General features: G+C 41.3%; 1 pseudogene; it reads right to left on the reverse strand.

The window, feature by feature from the left end:
* Positions 1-295: 295 nt before the first annotated feature.
* Positions 296-3,019, reverse strand: LOC145096954 (subtilisin-like protease SBT1.7 pseudogene; annotated as a pseudogene).
* Between the last annotated feature and the right edge of the window lie 10,605 nt (positions 3,020-13,624).

A 13,624-nucleotide genomic window follows, 5' to 3' on the forward strand; every position in this document is an offset into this window, starting at 1 on the left:
TTATCCTACTTTAAAAGCTCTATTTTAAAAAGAGGTTCTACAAAATGTTTGTTTTATATATAACTTTTTTTTTTAAACACATGTAAAGAATTATGCATATATGACTAGTATCATTATGTACATGTGATAGTTAATATGTTAACCGAAAAAATAACCAGAAAAAAAGGTCAATAGAAAACCGGTTAACTGAGTTTTTCAGTTTATGTTTAGGTTTATGAAAGCAAATCGATCGTTTCGGTTAACCTTGCGAAATATGATTTCGGTTCGGTTAACCATCCATGAACACCCCTACACATTTATGCAACGAGAGGCAGTAATCTTTTAGCTTTTGGAGCGAAATTATGTACATTGGTTTAATTTAGCCAGAGTAACATATTTAACATCATTCTTTACGCTAATAAAGCTATCGGACTATTTACAACATATTTTCCACATGACCATGTTAAACGAGCAAAGCTGGTAGTCCCTGATAGCATGGAAGTAGCAATAAATGTCACAGTATACCCCTTCTTCTCACCTTGCTTCACGAACGTTAGCTGATCGGGCTCAACCGTGATCTTCACACCCCGAATCTTTGATGATATTGAAACCTTGTACGTTCCTGAAGTGCCCACATTACTCAGGCTCCTTCTGTACTTGACGATGGTTGGAGAACTGCTTCCATTACGATTCCCCGAAGCCATGAGTATAGGAACTGCAAAAGATGGGTAATTAAGATCTTCTACTCGGTATTTCCTTCCCACTATGCACGTGAAGTTTCCACCTGCAAACATCTTAATGGAAGTAGAACTATAATTCAAAGCGCATAGGAAGCTCAGGTAGTCGTCAGCCGAGGCATCATAGACAAGACCCGGATCAAGGGCCCGAACAGGGTCCACATGTCCTGAACCATGATCGAATGCAGTTGACGGGCTTCCAGTAGCATGATCCAGCAGCTCTTCACCATTTTTGTACGTGCTATATGCGGTGGTCATAAGAGCTGATCTTATAGCTGCTGGACTCCATTCCGGGTGGGCTTCCTTGAGTAGTACAGCTAAACCACTTACATGCGGACACGACACCGACGTTCCAGACACGATGTTAAATTCAACACGCCGAGGATCTTCATTTAAGCCAGTAGGACTTCCTGTATTGGTCCAACCAGCTAGTATATTGACCCCTGGTGCTATAAAATCAGGTTTGAGTATTTCCGGTGTCACGGGATTCGGACCCCGGGAACTAAATGCTGCCACTAGTGGTGATGGGTGGATGCCTAATTGTGTTCCTCCAGATGCAATAATAGCCATTGGATTATCATCCAACACTATGTATTTCTTTATCGCATCACCATCTCTCTGACCTATGGCGGCGCTTGGTATGACATGGGCGTCAGCCACCTCCACGTCCTCCCCATATCCATCCGTGTTGACCAAAATCATTCCTACACCGCCAGCTGCCTTCACCGCCATGCCCTTCTCCGCCGTAGGATTCTGGCCACGTTCACACGTCACAATTTTTCCGGTAACTCTTCCCTGTAGCAACAAACCCGGCACACATAGATTGCTACCGACATCACCACCAAAAACTAGTGGAACGAATGAACCTGATAATGGTTTTCCACCTAGTGATACTCCTCTAAATTTCTTTCCGTTTCCAAGGGTAACATAAGCCGGAAAATCACGATCCAAAGTTCCTGCTCCTACTGTAGCTATCCACGGCGCGACATTCCATAAGCTTAGAGGATCGGGCCCACTGTTACCTGCAGAGCATGCTACAAATATACCATGGGATACTGCCTTGAATGCTGCGTAAGCGACGACATCATGGGTGTAATCAAATAGCGTGCCTGTTCCCATCGACAGGGATATTACATGAACTCCATCTGCGATTGCTTTTTCTATCGAAGCTAGTATGTCACTTCCAAAACATCCCCCAGCCCAGCAAGCTTTATAAACTGCCAGTCTCGCATGAGGAGCCATCCCACGTGCCGTTCCTTTTGCAATACCAAAGAAACTAGCTCCGGTGACTTTGGACCCAACTGCCGTAGTTGCTGTATGTGTTCCATGTCCATCATCATCCATAGGAGACTTGGATTCCAATGTTTCATCAATTGGGCCATACGTAGCTTCGTATGCTTTCGAGAAGTACCTTGCTCCGATTAGTTTCTTATTACAGCTTGATACATTGAAACCTGTACCACTCTCACATTCGCCTTTCCAGGATACGGGAATTGCGCCAAACCCTGCGTCGTCTAGGCTCTTACTTCCTGGCCACACACCGGTGTCCACCACTCCAACAATCACATCACCACCTGGTTTGGACTCGGGAAGCATTATGTGAGTACTCTTTTCTAGTCCAAGAAACTCTGGTGACCGAGTGGTATGAAGCTTGTATATTACCTCCTCTTGAACAGATATGACTCCATGCTGCTGTTCAAGTAGCTTTGCTTCCTCAATAGTGAGCCTTGTCGAGAAGCCATTGATGACGTAATCGTACGTATATAACATATCCGTGGACTCAGACACAGATCTCATAGACGTTGCATACCACTGTAGGTGGTCAGAAAACGAAGATGGCATAACCAACTTGTCCATATGAACGATATACGTTTTCAGATGGTGTTTTGGGTCTGCCACCACATAACGGTGGAAAAAGACCGCAGTTACCACCACCATCATGAGGACGTTCCTGCGGTTCATCTACTTGCAACTTGTGGTGGAAAACAAGTACTGAGGTATGAGGGTAAGTAATCAATTGTCAAAACAGTAAGTGGTCGGATAATTAGCTGTTAAGAAGAGATGCTAACTTTTAGCATATATGCATGAGTACATTGTAATTATCAAGGATTTGAAATGAGAGGACCCACCCACCGAACGAGTCTGCGGTTGCCTTTTCTTAAATGTCTCTAGAAAAGGATCGTATTCGTCATTTGTGGCTACTGGTAGTGGCGAGTGTCTTGATGCGTCTCCCAGTATCCTAGCTAATACAACCCAACCCGACCTAAGAAAATGCTTAACACGATGTTAATTGTTCGATAGAGTGATTTAATTTGTCGGAAGATACATAAACACAGTGAAAGGTACATACATATACCAAACAGTATATTATTGAATATATATGGTTGTATGTTGCTTCTCTATTTTATGTTTATGGCTTTAGTTAAAGATGACGAATCATAATCATCACTTTATCGCGAAGAAGCATTATGGCAAGAAAAAGCACCGACAAATATTTGAAAAATGAAACCAAGCCTTTGGAATGATTCATCGTCCACTAAAAATTATGAATAGGCACGTTCTATTCTTATATTACTTTCTATATATTTAAATCAATACAATATTTATGTTTATATTAAAATCTCTATAGGTCAATTTTGAGTTTTGACCAATTTCAGCTGAATCCTTTCCTTCCTATCGGCCTTTGGTAAACGTTTAACATTTCATAAACTATAACCTCATTTCGACCGAAATTGAGTTTGGGTTTATACAATTTGGGGAAAAAGAAGAAAATTAATGCATGTTGCATATTTGTTCATAAAAATGATGATAATGTTGATAAATATTAACAAACTATACAGTAGAAATCATCTATATATTACAATAGTAAACTCTTTTTTAATTCGTATACAAAATGTAATTTTTAAATCCCAAAATCCACAAATTAAGATGATAACTATATATGATATCAAGTGAACTATAAAAATATTAAAATAAAGTTTGGATCCAAACAATTATGTATAACGGAGACAAACAAAAATAAGATATAAAGATGTATTGTTTGGTGCAATACCACATAAATTCTTAAGTTTAAATGAAGAGTTGAAGAGGTCAAATTGAAATTGACTCACAAAGATATCATTATATTCTTCATGGTGTGTGTCTAACTTTTCTAATAATCAGACAAAATTCTAGACCAATCATTTTCAAGAAGACACTTACATGCAAATATCGTTTGGAATGCACATTTTCCATCACCTAGTACATCGTACATGCCTTAAGTGTAGATGCAATATATACGTAAATGGATTAATGTATGATTCTGAATATTTTGTTTGTATTGAGTATGCGTTGTTCCTAGTTTGGAATTTTTCATGACACTAACCCCAATTTTAGAAGTGTTCGAAACATTTTTTTTTCTTTGGTGTTCTTTATTTTTGAAAGTCTTATGATTCGATCTTAGCTGACCACGATTATTTATTTAAATGACAGGTTCACGAAACAAAGTTATTCACGTTATGAATATATCCTTGATGTTTTGAGTGAACATTTATAGGTCGCCATCACAACTAAGATTGTCATCAACTTGCACAAATACAGACGTTGGTAATCAAACTTTCTCCAAAACCTATGATTCAATTAAAATGGTAAGGTATACATGTATTTATATAATTCATTTGTTTATGTACATAGGGTCATTCATAACTTGTATGCATTTGGCAATCATAATTTAAGCCATTAACATTGCTTCGCTTGTATGCATTTGACAATCATAATTTAAGCCATTAACATTGCTTCGCTGGAGTTCTTTATCAAAAATTTCCAAAGCATGTACCGAACAAATCTCCATAACTATTTGAAATATGGTATGTATAATCTATGTTTGATGCGGGTTTTGCTTCGTGGAAAGCTTGCTTTTATAGTCGTAAATTATGACTCGACAACATTATAAATAAAAGTTACACACATCTATAAATTTGTTTGTGATATATCCAAGTATTTCTGTAACTTGGAATGCAGACTTTGAACTCTGATGGTTATGTGATTTCCAAAATTAAGAAATATGTTAGTCCAAGAAGATATAAACATATCCTTATATTCCAACCATACGTTTTTCAGATAATCCATAACATTTGAAAAGTATAAAAAATTTGCATCAATTGAAATCAAAATAATTGTTGAATATATTAAGAATATGAATAAAAACAATACCTTGATATATATAAGAAATAGTGTTTTGATATGTGCAAAATTATAGTCGTATGTATCTAGTAACGTCCCAAATTTCAAACCAAATTTTTCATTATTAATTTAAGAGTAATCATCCAACTTCATTCTCAAAATAGATAAATGAGCACTTGTTCAAGTTTGACAATATATATATATATATATATATATATATATATATATATATATATATATATATATATATATATATATATATATATATATATATATATATATATATATATATATATATAAGCCAATGCAATGCAATCAAGTCGCACATTTTCCATTGTTTCTGAAACAACTTGAAACATTTTAAAATTAAACTAAAAAGCCCATATCTTAGTGATTTCCCTAAAATAGTACATACTCATATGAATGCTATGATACTATCATAGTGTTATACTCACTTTCTTTGCTACAGTGTCATCGCAGTATTTACTGATATGATCTTATCATACTCTTTCATTCAACGCATTGTTGGTAGTTATGGTATGCTAAATGTTTATTCGCTATAAAAAAAAATCTTAATGTTCGATTTATAACGAAGTTTTCATTATATATATATATATATATATATATATATATATATATATATATATATATATATATATATATATATTAAAACCATGCGTTATAAACTTGATATTTTTAACCCAAAAATTTATAATCGTATATTTGGCCCAAGAACATTTAGATTGACCATTGTGGCCTCCCCTCCCCCCCACCCCCCCCCCCCCCCCCCTTTTTTTTTTATAAAAATGACAGTTTTAGTCCCTCTTTATGAAAATTGACATTTTTGGTCCTTAAACCATTTTTCTTGACATTTTCCACCAAAACCTTAGTTGAATAGTAATTTCAGTCCAAAACTATTGCAATTGTCATTTTCCAGCCTTTATTTGTAACAAGTTACATTTTTGGCCCAATTTCCGTAAGTTTTACAATTTTGACCCTAAAATCAAAAACTTTGCATTTTTAGTCCACTTTGGCAATGAATTCATTTTCAACCCCTGAAAAAGTTTATTTACGTTTTAGTCTCATAGTTTGTTAAGTTTTCCATTTCAGCCCCTCAAGACTTCATTTTTTCGCAACCTTGGGCCCAAAAACTCATGAGCCCCAATTTAAAGCCCAATATGCTAAATTTTATGTTTTTGACCCTTTGAAAGGTATTGTTTTCATAAAAATCAGCTTTTATACTTATAAACAACTTATAACCCTCATAAAACCGAAAATTAACAATTTACACCCAATCTTTGTTATTTTTGCAAAAACGACACTTGTAAGGTTCTTTGGTTTTCTTTTTCACTTTTTAAACTTAAGGACCCTTAGATCTATGATGTATGTTATTTATGATTCTTTCACCCTTGTTGCTATAGATCTCGAAATATAACAAATATTACATATTATCACCACCAAAAACTAAAGAATTCACATATAACATTCAAACACACATAGATCATCACATAATACTTGTATTCTCCCCCAAAAACAAGTAAAAACAGAAAACATGGGGGTATGAACTCACCTTGATTAGTTGTTTCGGTTTTGAAGAAGATGTGAAGAAGATTTTTGGTCCTAGCAACACCATGATGTGGATCTCGAGCTTATGGAGCTTCTATGGTGTGATCATGGAATAAAACTATGTGACAAGGAGTTCTTGGTGTTAAAATGAAAGAAGATGTTGGTTTTTGATAATAACTTACCAATAATAGTGATTGTGGTGAAAAATCCCCTTGGAAACACTCTAAATCTCGAAATTTTTAGGAAATAAAGAAGGAGTTGTTTCTTGAAAACTAGATAGAGTTTGAAGGAAGTTTGAAGGTGTGTGTGTGTGTTTTCCTCTGGCTCTCAACCAAAGAAGAGAAAGAGAGGAGCGGGGTGAGAAGAGTGCATGGAAACATGGGATTTGTCTAGTTATATGAGCTCCATTTAGCTTGGTTGTCCTCCAAACAATAGTGAAGTGTCATGTTTTGATTAGTTTGCTCTTAATTGTAATTCTATTTATTTATTTATTTATTTTTTGCTTGGGCCGAGAATGGCCAAATGAAATGAAGGAAATTGATTTTGGGCCCAATTCTTGGCTTTGATCGAATCTCCATAGGCCCAATATTATTTTTCGGCCTATTGGGCTCTTAGAGGTGTTTATGGCCCAGTTAGAATGATAGAATGGGTTTCATAGCCCATTAAAGCTAATTAGGTTAGTTATGGCCTAATAAGGCCTATTAAGGTAAACCAATTCATTTTTGGATACATCATAGCCCAAAATGTTAAGTTTCATGAAAGTGGGTCCAATTAGGGCCCATTTAAGGGTCCTAAGGCAAAATAGTCAAATTGGAAGCTTATTGGCCCATTAGGCCCAATAAGGAAATCCTATTCCATAATGGACTTAAACCGGGATTTTTAGGGTTTCCAATCTTTTGTTGACCATTTGAAGTGTTTGTGTAACGACCCAATTTTCAAGTCCAAAAATTTCATTTTTAATTAAACACTTTGCAAAACATTTGAAAATAAACAACGTTCGAACATATCATTTCTTAAAACATGTTACGTGTCTGAAACCAAAACATGGAATCAACCATAGTGTCAGAGTACAAATCCTAGAACAATCCCTTAGTGCGGATGTAACGACCAAAAATTTCAACCAATTTAAAATTTTCGAAAAACAACCCGATTCCATTAAAGATATTACAAAAAGGTTTTCAATACAATTTATTTTAAGTATTCCCAGAATCTCGTCACAATATAATCACGAGGAGCGGTACGATCACGCCTTCGCCTTGCCACGGTCTCCTGAAGAACCTGAAAAACATTAAACCACAACTGTAAGCGCGAAAGCTTAGTGAGATACCCCCAAAATACCAACCACATATACGCCCTTCTAGGCTACGACCTTCCGGTCCAAAACATATTGCCTTCCGGCCCATAACATAAATAGCATACATAACATAACAGAACATAGAACAACCATGCATATCGGGTCTACTGTGTGACTGGTCCGCCGTATCGGCCTTCAGTCCACCCTCCGTGTCTAGTAATGTCCTTTGAGTCTACAGTGTGATTGGTCTGCCCGCACCGGGACTTCAATCCACCTGGTCCACTCTCCGAATCTAACCACATACATCGAGTCTGCAGTGTGATTGGTCCGCCCGCACCGGGCCTTCAATCCACCTGGTCCACTCTCTGAGTCTACAGTATGACTGGTCCGCCCGCACCGGGCCTTCAGTCGGCCTGGTCCACTCTCCAAGCCTCGGCATGTCTGGTCCGCCCTCTTGGGGCCTACAGCCTATCCGGACCGCTCGCTGGGCCTTCGGGACAACCGGTCCGCCCTGGGTATCTTGGCCTACAACACAAAGCAGGACCCGCCTCAACCCAACTCCAGTCCAAACAACCATGTGCACATAAACATACAATCATATAGCAATTCACAGTCAACAAGCCGATCAAACAGATCACATAACATATCATCATCCTAACCAGGATACCGACCTAACCGGTCACTAGCATAACATCACCCTACATCTCAGAATACCGATCTCAATCAGGTCTCTAACATATACCATCGTAGCTACCAGGATGGAAACATATCAAAGCAATAACATAACAACAAATACCCGGATCTCAATCCGATAAGGGCCGACCTTGGTGCCTTAGACCCTGTTGATATAGTGAGGATAACTCACCTCGCGAATGCCGATACTCTGAACTGAGGAAGCAGACTCTCGAACCACCAACTCGCCGCAAATCCCGGATTAACCATCATAACAAAATAAGCATTAGTCAATCATACTTCCACTTATCGGGCCAAGACCAAAGTCCAAATCTCATAAAAAGTCCAACATTAGCCCAACTTACCAAATTGGGCCCACTTCACCAAATGGGCCTAGAACCAATGTCCATAACAATAATTAGGCCCAAAATACTCTATCCATAAATTCCCATACTTGGCCCAATAACCAATTGTCCATCAACGGCCCAAACTCAAAGCCCAAAAATGAAAGTCCAACATGAGGAGTACGCTGGGCGTACTGCAATGAAACGCAAACAAGGATCAGGGCTTTGGCCCGCTACGCGGGGCGTAACTGCAATACTCAATAAGTCCTTTTAACCTCTTAATGGCTTAAGCTCTTAAGCCCAAACTTCAGATCCATGGGCCAAATATGATTAGAATTCATAAAGTCTCAGACTTTATCACTTGGGATGTCCTTAAGCTCTTAATCCAAGGTCTTAATCCATTAAGACCTATATATATATCACACATGGGACAACTACAGCCCTTGGGACCTCATTTTTCTCACTCAAGACCTCTCCAAAGGTCTGAAAGGACAAATAATCTTGACCAAATCAAAATATGCAACAAGGTGAGGACTTTTGGGACAAGAATGGTGACAAAGCTTCAAAATACATAGATCTATACAATATGAAGGTCAAGCAAGAAGCTTTATACCTCAAACAAGCTCCAAAGGATGGTATCTCTTCAGATCTACAAGCTCCACACGTTCTTCTTCTTCTTTGACAACTTCTCTTTTCTCCTTCAAGCCTTTCTTTTGCCAAAAAGAGCTTTCCAAGGTCAAACACACCCACCAATGGAGAGAACACGAGATCTAGGGTTTCTCTAAGGTTGAAGATGAGCATAAGGAGGCTAAGGGGTGAACCAACATGTTCCTTATATAGTGGCTGACCCTAAAATAGGGTTTGGGGTTTCTGAGAGTATGCTGGGCGTACTCACCCGACCACCCGCAACTTTTCTCCCCTTTACGCTGGGCGTACGTCCAGCTTACGCTGGGCGTACCCAGCCAGACTTCACCAATAATTGCATGCATGCCATGCATGCATGGGACCCTTTATCCACTCGTACCACAAAGAGCTATAAACAATGATCAACTTCAAAACACCGCAACTCCTCTAATCTAAACCCGCTCCGAAATAACTTTACATTCATACGGGGGTGACGAGAAGGCCAAATGCTTCTAACACATACGCCAGCCCGAAACCTTCTCGGATGAAACTCATTTCTCACAAAAGGACCAGAATTACCCTTCCTCTTAAATCTCAGGGACTTATAATTAAACCCTGAAAGAACGGGGTGTTACAATTCTCCCCCACTTAAATTAGGCTTCGTCCTCGGAGCCTGCGGCAACTCTACTCTGAAACTATCCCTGCAATGCACCGCCTGGTATTCACCGAACCAGGCTAACCAAGGCTCAACCATCGAAATCCGACACCCAACTTTATCTTTCTTGCTGACAGGATGACACAAGCTTCAGCCCTAGAGCAACTCCCACGAGTTCTCCACCGCAATCTCATAACCGCACCAAACTGGCTCTAGTGTCCTCGGGTTAGGAAAACCCCGATACACTGCTGACACTTCCAAACACCCTTCCGGATGCATTTTCACCACATAAACAAATCTATCTGGAATTCCGAAATTCCACCCATGCATTCCTGCCGAGCCTCAGCAACCATCCAACCCGGATGTGCTCCCATACCACTGTCGCTTTCACTTCCGTGAATTTACACTCCCTCTCGAAGCTACATTCCTTTCTCTTCCTTACCAAGGAAGTTCACTCGGCCGCCTTGTCACTACGACAAGTGCCACGGTGCTCGCCCAACGCTACACCACTCCTTTATAACATAACCGCTATCCATGCAACACACATGCTCTGAATCTGCTCGCAAGGACTCTCTTGTCCATGCACCATCTCCACTAAATCAAGATCAATACCCAGGGCCAGACCTTCTAATGCTAACACATCGCAACACACACAATCAATTTCCTCAAACCGGACTAACAATACCTGCAGAGTCTTCAGCATGACTGGACCGCCTTACCAAGCCTTCAGCCAATCTGGACCACTCTCAGAACCTTCAGCCAATCTGGACCGCCCTCTCAGGCCTTCAGCCTGGCTGGACCGTTTTCCCCCTCGAGCCTTCGGCCTGACTGGTACGCCTACCGGCCTTCAGTCTATCAGTACCGCTCAACTAACATTCATCATTCCGAGCTATCACTCCGGGAAATCTTCCCATGCATACCGTTCTAGCCCTCTAGGGGTTCCGAACTCTGTCTCCATCACACAACTCAATCCCAGCCTGATCCCAGACCCTCCGCAAATAAGTACTTTTGGTCTGTATTCCGCCCCGCATTCCTGCCACTTACTCATGCCAGCCTACGCTCTTGGCTGACAGAACACTGCTGAATCCTAGACAGCTCAACCATCTCACATACTCATCGATCATCTGGAGAATTCTCCAATTCTCCCCCACTTAGGGCACTGACTATCAACCACCGGTCGCTATCACCGACCTCCCAAAACAATCCTGCACAACCCCACACTTACACGCGGACTGATCTCCCACTAGCACTAGCAACCTTCACAAAATCACATTCCACATTGATCCTCCCGCTCGAAAGAAACTCAATCTGCAGCTAACCACTCCTCAGAAGGCAGATGCTACCCGACATTCAGACCAACACCAGATTCCCACTAACAACCCCATGAATGATAACCAACGAAATTCCCAACACTAACCCATAATCATGCCATAACTCTCAAAAACAACAAATACCACACCAAGAACCACACAAAGATACTAGCACATAAACAACACTCCACAATAATCATAAGATAACAAGACATCAAGGAATAAACATATCCGCAGCTGCATCCGGCACTACTCCGACCTCCTCAGCTGCAAGCTGAAAAGCACACCCCTGAGCCCTGGGGGGCTCCGTTCCACCCTGACCTCCACCCGTGATCCTCAAAGTGGCCGGTGCTGGAGCCTGCACCGGTCCTGCAGCGAGCTGTGGACAGTTGACCCTCAAATGTCCAACCTGATGACAATGGTAACAAATCCTCAAATCCCGAACCGGCGCTGGCTGCCGACAATCCCTCGCATAGTGCCCCTCCTTTCCGCACTTGCGGCATGCACCACCGGACCTACAAACTCCGGTGTGACCCCTTCCACACTTCCCACAAGTATGGCTACTCAGATCCCCCACTCTACAATCAACGGTCTTGGACCGTTTTGGCGCCGGCTGCAACTGCATTGGAGCCTGCCTCAACTCACGCATCTGCAACTCAATCTCTAACTCGCGCCGCCTGGCGGCCTCCTGTAACTCCAACAAGGTCTCGCACCTCTGCGTAGACACAAACTGTCTGATATCCCTCTTGAGCATGCTCTGATATCGAGACATATGAGCCTGCTCCGAAGCGAACTCAGGCAGAACATCGCCCTCTCATTGAACATCCTGGTGATCTCAGTCACCGACTCCGAATCCTGCTTCAACTCAAGGAACTCCTGAGCCAATCTCTCCTTCTCAAATCGCGAAACATAGCGAGTTCTGAACATCTCCTTGAACTGATCCCATGAAACCGCAGCCCTCTGCGCATCCGAATATGACCCCGTGGTCAATCTCCACCAATCCTTCGCCCCGAGCCTCAACAGGTTCAGAGCACACCTCACCCTCTGCTCAGCAGGGCATGAACACGTGAAGAAACACCCCTCCATGTCCGATAACCACCTCATAGAAACAATCGGGTCCTGAAGTCCATTGAAGGTGGGAGGCTTCGTATTATCGAAGTCCCGATACTAAAAGCCCCGACCGGCTCCTCCCTTTGCCGCTGCTACAACTGATGTAGCCGCGGCGGCAGCTGTCTCTGTGAGAGCTGCATAGCGCTCATCAAAATACTCAACCATGGCGGTCTTGATCGACCCAAACAGCCCCGGCAACTCAGCCCGGAACAACTCAACAATCTCATAACGCAGGATCTCACGAATCCTCGCATCCAACTCGCACGTGCTCATCTGACCGATAACCTCGGGCGGTACTGACCCGCCCGGGACTCCCTCTCCTGCTCCCGATCCTGATCCGGATCCACTCCTAGCATGCCTCGGAATCTCCATACTGAAAAACACCACACAAAATCTCAGACACTTCCCACTATCCCGGGAACCAACTCTCTCAACCCAACCCTAGAGGTCATGGTTTCCCTGATACGCGTACGGGTCCTGTGCTTTCAGTAGTACGGGCCCATACTACCTTCCACACCTACCCATATTTGTATGAAGTACTACCACAACACCCTAATGAAAACATGCATAACAACGCTCAATCCCTCACAACTAGAGGAACACTTGAAATCTCTCACAAGGAAACCCTAGGCTATAGGCATCACAAATCAGGCAACATTATCATGAAATCCTGAAGATCCCTAGCCTAGCACTAGCATGCTGTTCTAACAAAGCTCAAAACAAATATCATGTATGGTATTTTGGGGTTACTTACTGGCTCCGGCTGATCGTACCTCCGCGTCCCCCTTTACTCATTTTGAAAACCATTTTAAATACTCTTTTGAAAACTCTCCTCGATTTGAGACTGGAGTCACACGAGTGTTCCTCTAATTCACTCAAACCAAGGCTCTGATACCAACTTGTAACGACCAAAAATTTCAACCAATTTAAAATTTTCGAAAAACAACCCGATTCCATTAAAGATATTACAAAAAGGTTTTCAATACAATTTATTTTAAGTATTCCTAGAATCTGATCACAATATAATCACGAGAAGCGGTACGATCACGCCTTCGCCTTGCCACGGTCTCCTGAAGAACCTGAAAAACATTAAACCACAACTATAAGCCCGAAAGCTTAGTGAGATACCCCCAAAATACCAACCACATATACGCCCTTCTAGGCTACGACCT

This window comes from Lactuca serriola, chromosome 4 (assembly GCF_051521515.1).
Source record: "Lactuca serriola cultivar US96UC23 chromosome 4, Lser_US96UC23_V15, whole genome shotgun sequence".
NCBI classification, from domain to species: Eukaryota; Viridiplantae; Streptophyta; class Magnoliopsida; order Asterales; family Asteraceae; genus Lactuca; species Lactuca serriola.